The sequence below is a fragment of the Calypte anna genome, chromosome Z (genome assembly GCF_003957555.1).
Source record: "Calypte anna isolate BGI_N300 chromosome Z, bCalAnn1_v1.p, whole genome shotgun sequence".
In the NCBI taxonomy this organism is placed as follows: domain Eukaryota; kingdom Metazoa; phylum Chordata; class Aves; order Apodiformes; family Trochilidae; genus Calypte; species Calypte anna.
This window is the reverse complement of record NC_044274.1, coordinates 48,909,178-48,922,202: the sequence shown is the minus strand read 5'-3', so window position 1 is coordinate 48,922,202 and position 13,025 is coordinate 48,909,178.

The window sequence follows — 13,025 nt, the reverse complement described above, 5'->3', positions numbered from 1 at the left end:
AACACTACAGTTTATATGTATTAGCTTTGCCATAGCAATAGTGCAGGGTTTTCTTGAGAGCACATTCTGCAATAAGCTCCATTTTTAAATTCAATCAGATTGATTGCAAGCTAGGTAAACCAATAGATTTGATACAAAAATGCTTTACAGATGAAGATTAGTCAGAAGAACTAAGGCATCCACATGGCATATGGACTGAAATGTAGGACAGGGACACCTACAGAGGAAAAAAAAAAAAAGAAAAGGAATTATAGCTGTAACAAATGAGTCAGCAAAACTGACGGCCAGGAGGCATGGCGAGAAAAGAGATTTTGGCCAGTGGTTCTCAGTGCAAACAGTAATGGCTCAGAATTCTGAATGCCAATGCCAGGATTTTTGGAGAATGGTAATAAAAGGTATACAACAGTTGTCAGAAATTGCAAGCAAAGCATGGCATCTTTTCAGCTGAATGCTCTGAGACAGGGGTTAAATCTTAGTTTTTACTTTTTTCAACTGACAAAAACATAACACAACTTAAAGATGAAATGTCTTTAACAGTTACCCTTCCTCTAACTTGCATGCCTCATCAACAGAAAAGAGCTGACTCTTCCTTAGAAAAAGCCTTATCAGACATAGAAACCAGAAGCTCAACAGGATGCTGTAGGTTACTGAACCATCATATGCAATTCCAATGGGAATGCAATTCCTCATTAAACTGAATTGAATAGGTACGGAAAAAGTGGCTGAGCTGCCAGGAAGGAAGTATGGGCTGGATGCTCCTGATGTTTCATTCTTTAACTGGCAAAACTCCCTTTTTCAGGCACTGCTAATTCCTCTATACAGTGAAGAAAGAAGACTCTAAGATCTGAGATATGAATGAAAATGCCTAAATATCTGATAACTTGCTGCAATAGAGGTATAATACTCTCTTGGAGGACCTACGAGGGCACTGTACACAAAGATGCCTTTCAATGGGTCACAGTTTGGGGGTGATGTTTTGCATATGCTCCAAGCACTCACTTATCACTAAGCCTGGTTGCGCCCAGACTATGATGCTGACCAAAGATGCCTAGCTAAATGTGATAATTCCAAAGACACTTCATGGGAAACTGGGGGAAGAGGTTAGAGCAGGAGCAACATGAGGCTGGAAGAAAGCCTAAGGGGGAAAATAGGAGAGAGAAAGATACCTGCTTGTAATGCCTGATTAACCAACTCAGCTGAACCTTTACAAAAAAGAAAACCATGCCCACTGACTGAGCTTGGACAGAAAAACACAGTAAAAATCTGGGGTTATTGCGGCTCCTAGCAGAATTGGTTTGTATGCACCTAATTTATTTGCTTAATTAGTTTATACATAAAGCTCTAAACATAAATATTAAGGAGGCCAACAGGAGAAAATTTACAGACCTCCCAGAGAAGCCTTACTAGATACTAAGTGGCAAAAACAGTGCCACAAATGAAGTGCTTTATTTCAGTGACTTGCTGCAGCAAGAAAGGAGAAAGGAAACAACAGATCCACTTCTTTCCAGACACAAAGTCAATTGGACAGGAAGGAACCTCTTTCAGCCTGAGCAGGCTCTTCCAAGATCTGAATGTCCGCTAGCTTTATTTTGCCAACTAATTAAGATACAGGCAGAATGAAGGTTTTCTCAAGCAGCAGGATCCCATCACAGGATTCAACAAACTGTACCAAGTTACCTGGGGTGAGACTCCAGGGCTGGTACTGACCCACATCCACGTACAGGCTGCTTGCCTTGGGCACAGATGTCCTCAGGGATTTAATCTTCTGATATTCTGTAGAAAAATGTAGGCAGAAAAAGCAGAAACAGAAATAGATTGCCTTTTCCTTTCTTGTCTTTCAGATTTCTGTACCATTAAAAGATTTAAAAGCCTTGTGGTTACAATGGTCAGCTCTGGGGTGCCATTCCTTGATAAATCACCAGCTTCAATTTTGTCAGGGAAGAAATATTTCTGCTTGTTTTGACCTGGAATTAAGGAAAGAAATGACTTTTTCTTTGTCCTTTTTTTTTTTTTTTTTTTTTTTTTTTTTTTTTTGGTTGATACAGTAAAGTGGTTTTGAGTTTCTTGGAAATGAAGTCATGGTTTATGTTCTGTATGCTATGAGTTAAAAGGAAGAACTCTGTTCCAATGAGAAGTCCTGGTCACCTGCAGTTACTATCTTAGTTAAGAATTAAATTTTTTTCACAGGCTGGCACATGCATTATGCTTTCCATTACTGTCCTGCTGGTGAAAAAGACCACAATGAACTAAACCCTCTCCTTCCAGAACTGAGGACAAGAAACAGACAGAAAAGAGAAAACAGCAAGGAAGAGTACAAGACTAACACAAGCTCAAAAGGATGCAAATAAGAGCTCCTGAACTCGATTTTTAGTTATACACTGACCCTGGGGGCATGTGCACTTTCTTGTTGACTAGGTCTTTGATACTTTTGTTTTTGCTGTCTGCTAAAGGTTTATTCCCATGGAAACAGTATATTCATGAAAACAAGGAAGCAGGTTCTAGAAACTGATATTTAAAGAAAATCCATCTCTTCATACTTCTTTACTCAGAAAGGTACTAGCTGAACAGCAAACTGCATCTACACTGTCCATCTGCCCATAAAAACGTAAAATTTTGGACTGCAGCAGACTGGTTTTATACACATCTGTTGCCCACAGAAGGGCTTGTTTCAAAAATGACTATTCTTGTTAGGCTGTTAAGGACATTTTGCTATCTCAAAAACTGACCAGCCAGTGGAGGCTTGTTCAGAGACTGCATGGTTGCATTTCACTGCAGTGCTTCATCAGTATAAATTATTGACACTGACTCGTCAGTGCATCAGTTTGCACGGCAAAGACCTTCAGAAAGTCAGGAACTGTACCAGGGGTACAGTTTAATTTAAAACTCTGTTTTTCTTCACTTAAAGCCTCTAATTATAAACATACTAAGTAGACCAGGATCAGACTGTGGCTGAGAGAGTTCAAGAGAAGACATTATGAAAAGTGTTTTACCAGCAAAATATTTTAGTACTGTCTAAAGCATGGAATGTGAAGACAGAGAAGACAACCTTGAATTTGATTTCCCTTCAACTACCTGGAACTAGAGGCAAATTATGAACGTTCAACTTTGGCTGAGGATCTCACCAAGCTCTGGGTAAGTGGTGCCATGCTCCTTGCCTTGCTGTAGCCAGGACCTTGAGCACCCTGTGCCAGGATGGCATGAGAGGGACCAAGTTAATGCTTCTTCATGGTTTGCTCTTCACACAGCAAAGCTCTGCTGAAATCTTCTCAGGTCCTCTTGACAAGGTGAAAGAATGTGAAAAATTACTAATTTTCTATTTGCAACACCGAAAAGAAGAAACCCCAAGGGTTTGGTAAACTGGAAAATCCTGAGCTGTCAAAGCCTCAGCTAGGGAGGTTTCCTCACCTACCATGGGACCTGCTTTTCAGCTGGGCTCTTGCTTTTGGGCCTGAGCTGTGTCACCAGTGGCCCTGTCTGGATACGAGCTCTGAGCATGACCTTGGCCATATCCCCTGCTCATTGCCACAAGCCTATCCTCCTGCTACCTGCAGAGCCCCGCTCCCTGTCCTTGCCCTGCTCTTTGTTTTTCTTCCCTGAAAGGCCTGTTCCTGTGCTCCAGTAACTGTAAGACTTCAAATTATGCCTCACTTTCTACCTGTAAAACATTAGAGTTACAGTAATTTACAAGGAGAAAAAAAAATTTAAGAGTCTGATATACACAGTTATTTATCAAATGCCTTCCTTGTGGAGCAGTAATTCTTTTACATAATGCCCTTTTAAGTTTGACAACATTTGTAGTTGTTGCAACATACCAAAGCCTGGGTTATGTTTCCAACATGCTGAGATGCCTTGAAAATACTCCATTGCTATGTATGCCTTTAAACTCAGGATCGCCTCTGTCATAAAACCAAGAAGCTGATGGATTGCTTAATTATTACTGCAAAGTATGTGTCCCACTGAAAACAAAGAAAGCTAAGTTCTTACATCCCCTAAGGTTTTCTTGTTTGTTTGCTTAAGTCAGTTTTCTAATGTCTGCATATTGATATTATCCAAAAATTACTATCAGGCTTGATAGTAGTGCTGTGCAGAGATTCTTCGAGAAATATTTCATCTCCCCTGGGCTATTAAAGTCCGGAGAAGAAATAGATGCATTTATGTACAGAGTGGGTGGTCAAACACTGGAACAGACTTTCTGGAGGTGTAGTTGATGCCCAAGGCCTTTTTGTATTTAAGTGGCAGTGGACAATGCCCTCAGCAACATCCTTTAGCTTCTGGTCAGCGCTGAAGTGGTCAGGCAGTTGGACTAGATAATCAATGTAGATTTATTTTTCATTTCAACTGAAATATTTCATTCTGTTCTATTCTTATTAATTCTCATTCTTATTTTTGTTCTTATTCATTCTATGACAGTGGAAAGCAATGAAACACAAGCAAATTATCGACCCTAACAACTGAGCAAACAGGCTTTTAAAATGCTTTTTGTAAACTTTCAATTAAGTGCTTATAAAACAAAATGTAAGTATCTTTTCTAGCATCTAGTGGTGCCAAATAGTCTTAGTTTGTGTGTCTACATGTTCATTGTCTTCATGTTTCTGGCAGTTCTACTATAATGCTATTTTTTGTTTTGTTTGAGTTTTGTCATTCTAGGGTTATTTTTGTTTGGTTTTTCTCCAGCAGGTATATTGCAAAATAAGTCAACTCCACAGCTTTATTTCTTTTTCAGTGAAAAACACGGTGGTCTATGTAGTGTCAGAATATTTGGAGTCTGGAGTTGGAGCAGTAAAGGATTTCTGTCCACTTGGGAAAGCCTGACATACTAAACCAACACCATGCCACCATTGCCTTCTAATGCTTTTGGAGGAAAGGAGGTCAGGGAGTACAATCAGCCAGGATTTTGAGGTCCTTTAAAATCCATGGAAGGGTAATTAAATCACATGGCATTTAGCAAAAACTATAAACAGAGGGAAGGAAAGGACATAAATCTGGTATTCATGGTGGAGCAGGATGATGCTGTAATGGGGTTTATATATGCATGTAAATATTGCTGTTTCCCATTGCAACAACTAAAAAATCTAATAAATTGTTTTTTGTAATATTTTTAAAATAGACTTTCCAACCCCCCTCATTTCTCCTGTATCTTTTGACATATTAATTTTCAAATCTTGGGATACTTCAGACAGGAGTTTTGGGATGCAGTGGAAATCTGCTGAAGAATTAGTGGTATCAAAAGCACCGTCCTCATTTGCCTTGAGACAGCGTACGCTCCAAGACCCTCCCCAACTTAAACCCTCATTATAGACAGTTGCCTTTAAAAGTTATTGTATTAATCCACAACCAACACGAAGAAAAGGCAGAAGTGCATAAAGTTATACAGAGTATATATACAGAGTATAAGCTTCTCTTCAGGTTAGCTGTAACTGACTCCTCTTCAGGAGGAACCCTCATCAGAATTTCAGTGAATGCCAGATGGATCCAAGGGGTCAAATTTACTGAGCTGCTTTTCCATGACCACTGTGAATTCTGATCTGCAGGTTGAGAGGTGTAATAGAAAGTGGCAACTCAGAGATGCAGAGATATAAACACAGAGGGCTACAGGAATATTTCTATTTCTTTCATACATTATACTATTTATTCTTTAGAATGGAGGCCTAGCACAGTGAGATTTATTGGGAAAGGACATGAATTTCAGACAAAATCTCAGTGAGCTTGACTTTTCTTTCCTTCCTCTGGAGCATTAAAAACAGGCTCTTTCAACTCACTGTACACTTGCAGGGAGATCCTATTGCTAGTGTTACTCCCCAAAAAATTTCTGGTTGTGATAATGAAACCTAGACTCTGATGCTACATTGCTATTCACATGGCAGCAGGAGTGGCCATGTAGATGTGAATTAGAAGAAAATACTGCTCATTAAAAATAAAACCAGGTTACTGCAAAGCTCAAAGGATCAACAGTAAGATCTGAAACCTGGCAACTTAATTCTGGTTCAGGTTGGAGGAAATGAAAGTTGAGCTTGAGTTTATTTCAGTAAGAACTACTTGCTGGTTTACACAGAATATTGACACCATAATTCAAAATCCTATTGGACAGGCACCTTCAAGGCAAACTGAGATGCACAGCACACAGAAAAATCTCATGACTGAAGGGCACAAAGAGCAAGATATCCCTTTATCTTGTAACAGTGGTTAATCCATTCAGACTTGGAAATATTTTCATGAGTATCGGATTGTTTACAAACAAAAGGTGCAAATTCAGCTGGGTATATCCTACGAAAGCATTTTGCTGCCCATTTGTAATAACCTATGCAAGCACTGATACTTAGATAAATAGGAACACAGATTTCACTTAGCATTAGTTCTACTTGCCTGCCTCCCAGCTTGGAATACCCCAGGCACAGGCTGCTGGACCTGCTCGTTTGAGGTCTGTTGCTTGAGAAGCAGATTTCCCTGAGCTCTCCCCTCCCTCCCTTGCAGTGACAGCGAAGCTCCCTGCTGGAATGGAGGAACCACGTGCCCAGAGATGCTCTTCAGTCCCGGCTGAATCACACGGTTCCTCACCGCCCTCTGAAGGCACAACTGCAAGACTTGTCACCAGCCTGGAATTCATTTCTGTGTTACAGAGCAAGAGATGCTTTAATAGAGATCTCCAAAACTACCTTCTTCACCATGCGACTAGGTACTTTTTAAACTTGCTACTCGTTCCTTATTTACAGAGTTTCACTTTCACTTAAAAAGTACTCCAGGATTTGCCCTTAGGCAACCCAAATTATCCTTGCTATCTTAAAGAGGGATCATTTAATACACTGTTGATGAGCTACAGCGCTTGACAAGACTGAGTCCAGTGTAAACTTTGGCACTTCCTGCTGGGTTTAAAGGCTATCAGCAGACAGCTGATACATATATGTGAGACTAAACATTTTTCTGGCAAAAGTGGAGGGAAAAACAGGCCCCACCAGCAGTCACACAAAAAGATAATATCTGTGATTTTCCTGAAAATGTTAACACCTTAAGTGACTGTAGACCTCATAGAATAATGTATTTTGCAGCTCTCTGTATTGCTAAGGCTAAAGAGCATACTGAAATCTCATGTACAAAATCCTTCCAGGATTTTTCAGGAATAACTGCTGTAATCAAGTAATATAGTGACATCACACAGCGTATTGTCAGATCTTGTGCTTGCTGACAGGCATGCAGCCTGTGCTTCAGATTTACGTGGACATATGACTAAAAGCTGACATTACTCAGGCAGAGCTGTCATTACATGGGCCCAGATGTTTTTCATCCATTATTCAGACAAACACACCCCAAGTATTCAGTAACACTGGGGTGGGGGCTTTCAGCTGAAAAGGATGCTTAGGAGGCATGATGTGGAGGAGATAGTCTTCTGGCAAGTCCTTAAAGGGCCTTTTGCTTTCTTCTTGAGCAGCAAAGGGTGAAGTTGTCTCATATGAAGAATGTATTTTTTAAAAAAGGTAATTGTATGAATTCTGTATGGTAGTTATTTCAGCGTTTAAAATGCTGATCTTTTCATGAAGCTGTGTATGTCTGCCACTTTATTTGTTCATCCTGAGTATGGACACAAACAATTCTGGGCTAAGTTAAAAGATATTTTGCTGCGCAAGCCCACTAAGTTTAAAAATAACTAGAGATGACTTTTTGCTCAGTGACCCCAAAAGCCAAACAGCCCCAGGGAGACCATTTGAAGGGCCTCAGGCAGATGAGATGTCTGGAAGTGAAAGATACACTATTACATGGTGTAGATTATGCCTTTGTTATTTTGTAGGCTTAGTGTCTGTGATTCAGTTTACCTACTTAATGTCACTCTGGTTGATCCCACAGAGTTACATTAAAAGACAACTCAGCAGCAAGCAAGCCTCCAAGGAGAATGCCACAAACTCTTGGAAAGCAATGAGAAAGACAGCCACCACTGTCTCTTACTGGAGTGGTAATGAAATTGCTCCCCAAGGCCAGAAATCTCAGACAGATGTTGGGCCATTAAAACAAACAGTCCAACCGAAGCAAGCAGCACTCTGTGATCTGAGGAACAGTGACATGAGCAGAACAGGCAGCAAGGCTACTTACTGAATTAATTTAGCAGGGATGTCACAGGTGGGGATGAGATGGCTACCCTCACCTGAGCTCAGAGAGCTGCCCACTCACATAGTTGTACTTACCAAAAATTTGCCTCCTTTACTACACCCTGTGCACCATCCAGGGAAACGCATTCACCTGGATGACCTGCTTTGAATGAGTTTCTCCTTCAGGGACTGTAGCAGAAATGTCTCTCAGATGCTAACTTAAAACAGCATCACAGAATCACACAATGTCTTTTGTTGGAAAAAAGCTTCAAGATCAAGTCCAACCTTTGACCAACACTGTAAACCTGTTACATCCAACCATGTCCCTAAGGCCCAGACGCTGTTTAAAAACCTCCAGGGTTGGCGACTCCACCACTGCCCTGGGCAGACTATTCCAGTGTCTGACAACCCTTTCAGAGAGGTTGGACATGGCACAGGTAGAAAGGAACACAGGATCAGGCATAGTCAGAATGACATATTAACTGCATGTCACATATTAAAAAAAAAAAGCATCACTTGAGAGGTCATGAAGAATAAATTCAAACTCCTCCCTTTAGCCTACAGCTTAGTGGCTGTCACATGTTGCAGGAATGAGAAGGAAGATTTGAAGCAAGTCTTGAGTGGCATAGGGGAAATAGACAGTAATACCCTTTTCAGTTTGTTTTCACCTAAGCAGAAATAATTAATTCTCCACATACAGGACCAGGTGTTCATTTTAAATGGATTTTACCTGTCCATCTCAGGGAAATAATCAGTCATGTATATGTAACCATGATTCTGATTATAGCCCCTCCCCCGCCCCCCCCCCCCCCCCCCCCCCAGCGTTTCTGGCTCCAGATGCCAAAAAAATAATGAAAAAAATTATTATTGATGCCAGGTAAATAATTTTCCTATAAGCAATCAAGATGACTAGGATTTAAATCCTGAATGTTACACTGAAATATTTCAGTGTAACATTCACCGGATTTAAGGATGGCATGAAGAAACAAATAGTTACATCCAGTGGTGCAATAATGGAGGTTGGCCTAATATGGCAAATAATATAAGGCCAAAGCATAATTAAAATGTTCTTATTTTTGTAATATTGCCCCTTATGTAGTATTAATGAATTGTGAAGCTTTATTTACTATTTTAATTACTCCTTCTAAGTGCTTAAGTGCTCTCACATGGAATACTTACGATCCTGTGCATCTGCAGAACATCAGTCATGCTCAGCTTCACTGTTTTGTTCCTTAAGAACTGCTCAAAGAAATGTGTTTGACCTGTCCCTAGGGTTGCTCACTAGTAGCAACAACGTGTTCTGGCCTCAGAAAATAAGAAGCCTTAAATGATTGGCCAGATAATGCCTTTTTCCTCCTTCTCTCTCTCAGTTCATGTTAGGACAAGGGACATGGGAAGTTCTACTACACAATGATGCAGTAAGTTCTTCAAGTGTGTAAGGCATAAAAGTGCATGTAAAATTGAGTCCAGTGGAAGGTAATGGACAGAAGAACAACTATGCTGGAGGCCTAAAGGGAGAATGCACATAATGGGTACTACTACAGAAAAATGGGATATAAACCATAATACAAGTAACACAAGTGGGTAAAAATTGAGTTCCACCAGAAACTATGGCCATTTCAGAGAAAGAAAATAATGTTTGGCATGTAGATAGCCCTCTTTCACTTGCAGTGAATTCAGGTGTTAGTACTGCTGTCTTCTATTTTTATCTCCATCTCCTGGTGTGAGAACAGTGTACGTAGCAGTTGTATTCACAGGCAGGTGATGCATTACAAAGCATAAAACCACCAATCCCATCAAAAGTGGTAAATGGAAAGAAGCATCAGTATATGTCACCATGGCCATGGATTTTGAATGCAAAGACTTCACTGAATAGCAATCACAAACTCAGGAAGCAGCTGCCCAAATGGCAGTTGTCAATATGGTCCTTGTGGGGGATGTACCTTACATGACTTCGGGCCAGTCTGAAAATGCAAGAACTTCATGTTGCAGTTATCTGTTGTGATTTTAGCCTTTGACAGAAACTTGGCATGGGTGGGAAGAAAACACAAGCTTTTGTCATCAACCTGGAAGAGAATTTTGTTCTTACAATGCCTGCTGTGGTCATAAAAATAAGAGAGAAGTAAAATACCACATGGATTGAAATACAAGCTCCTTATACTAAAGGCAGGGAAATATTTTGCCTCATAACAGCATCAGATGAAGGCAGAGCTCAACACGCTCTTCAGCATACCCATTTCCCTGTGTGAATGTAGAGTCAGAAGAAGTATGGTAAATATTGCCATATTCATAACCTTTATAAATTAAGCTAAAGGAGACACAAGGACTAGTGTCTGAAAAGCAGGTGTGACCTCCACATGAGAAAGAAGTAGAGACACACCCACACCAACCTTTTCTCATTTGAGGAGAGGGAGAGCACTTGGTTGTTAAGGATAAGTAAGAGAGCAGTGCCACAACCTTAAGTTAACTTATGTTTAAATAATTGTTGGATAAAATCTGACTTTCTTGAGAGAAAAAGCAGGCTACATATGGATAATTGTCCATGGCACTTTTGGTTCTCATTTCAATTAACAAAGTTACTCCAGTAGAAACATGACCCTTGTTTTTAAACACTTAAAATGCAAAAGTGAGCAACCCCAAAGTACGAAGTTCTGTCCACAATGAATGGGATGTCCAGTTTCAATAAAAAAGTAGCTAAATGCTGTCAAGTAACTTGTTTCACGTTGTCTGTATGTTTTATGTCTTCTATCCCATGTCCACCACAGCAAGATTAGGGGTGAGTGAATCCTAAAATCATAGAATGGCTAGGGCTGGACAAGGCCTTAAAGATCATCTAGTTCCAGCCCTTCTTCCATGGGAAGGGACACTTCCCACTAGATCAGGTTACTCAAGGCCCCACCCCAACCTGGCCTTGAACACTTACAGGGAAGGGGGCAGCCACAACTTCCTTGAGCAACCTGTTCCAATGTCTCTCTATCCTCACAGGAAATATTTTTTTCCTAATGTCTACCCTAAATCTCCTCTCAAGCTTTAAACCATTACCCTTTGTCCTCTTGCTACACATCTGTGCAAAAAAGCCCTACCTCAGCTTTCTTGTAGGCCTCCTTCAGATATTGGAGGATTGCTATAAGGTCACTTCAGAGCCTCCTCTTCTCCAGGCTGAACAACCCCAACTTCTTTAGCCTTTCTTCACAGGGGAGATGCTCCAGCCCTCTGATCATTGTAGTAGCTCTTCTCTGGACATGTTCAACAAGGTCTATGTCCTTCTTAAGTTGGGGACTCCAGAACTGGACACAATACTCCAGATGGGGTCTAACAAGAGCAGAGTAGAGGGGGAGAATCACCTCCCATGACTGGCTAATCACACTTCTTTTGATGCAGCCCAGGACATGGCTGGCTTCAGTGATACACAATTCTGCTACAAAGAAGTCAAAATTGTATATTGTTCAACTCTTTGTCTGCCCTGAACCTCCTTCTCTCCTTCTTCCTTATGGTCCAGCCAGTACTTATAAACTACTGTTGCTATCCCCTTTTGTGAACCTACAGAACTTTTTTACAGTCATGTTTCGGTTTACAGCTCAAGTCCCTATTCAAAACTGAAAATTGACTTTTTTCAGGAATTTTAAGGTATTTCAGATTTTTCAGAGGATGAGGAAAAGAGAGAGTAAGAGACTACTCTAACAGTCCTGTTACAAAACCAAACATATTAATAGTTGTGCACTTCTCGGGGGCTTACTGCTGGATCACACGTGCCTGTGTCCCACAGCCTACAGAAGCTGTGTCAGGGTCTTTCTCTGTTTCATTAGTTGCCATGAAACACGGTTAAGATTGCACTGCTGAATTCATGGCTTTGTTCATGAGCTGAGGGAGTGAAGAGCACACCTCCTGGGCCAGAAAGCTGGTAGTGAGGGAACACCTTACACTTCTAATCTAAAAGCAGTATACACGACAAAGAAAACAATATTACCTGTGGGTCTCAAAACACAGACAATGCAATACTTCACTCTGAGGACCAGACACATTAAACCAGGAAGCCATTTATATTAATGAGTAAAAGGATTTGCATTTAAAAGCTGTAAAATGTTATTCATCTGGCCCACTGGCTTCACTGTGCTGCCAGCTTTCCAGAAGAACCAGATGCAACATGAAAACTTCCCACTCTTTACTTCACTTTGCTTACCGTCCTAAGTGCCCAAGCTACACCATTTCCCTTTTACTGGAAAATCTTCTGAAATTAAGGTAGGAAATGAGTTCATTTCCCTTAGTATGGATTTTATAGCATTGTATGATTTTATTTGTGTACTGGCCAAAAGGCATTCAAAACACTTTGTGTGTGTCAACATGTAATATAAAGGGAATCCTACAACAATGTTCCATCTTTAACATGATTTCATACATATCTGAAAAAAAAAATATGTATCCTCTTTTTTTTGTAAGGAATTTTGAAGGTTATATATGACAACAATGTACCCAGAACCTTTCATTCATATAGTGATGTGCTGAGATCACCAGGAAAATGCATTAAAAAAATGCATACATTCATACAGAGATTGCACAAAGGAAAAAACTACTCTGGGTACAAACACATTTAAATCCTAAGCAAAATAACAGAACTGACTGCAGTGGAGACACAGGCATGACTTAGCTGCCATAAATCGATTTAAATCTAATTATAAAAATAATTGCATTTTTTTCTTGAAACTCAGAGGACAAGCTGGAAATATTTTGAAAGTACTTAAACCTGATAAAACAAAAACTTGCAATTAAGAATTCAAACATATTTCTTTATGCAAACTGATATCCTCATACAGCTTTTCCTCATACAACTCCATTTTCGACTGAGAAAATGCTTTCAACACAAACATTGGGTCTTCTTAGTTAATTTTTATTCTCAAACAATACCTGAATAAAATACTTAAAATAAACTGACTGCCCACATAACTAATTCTA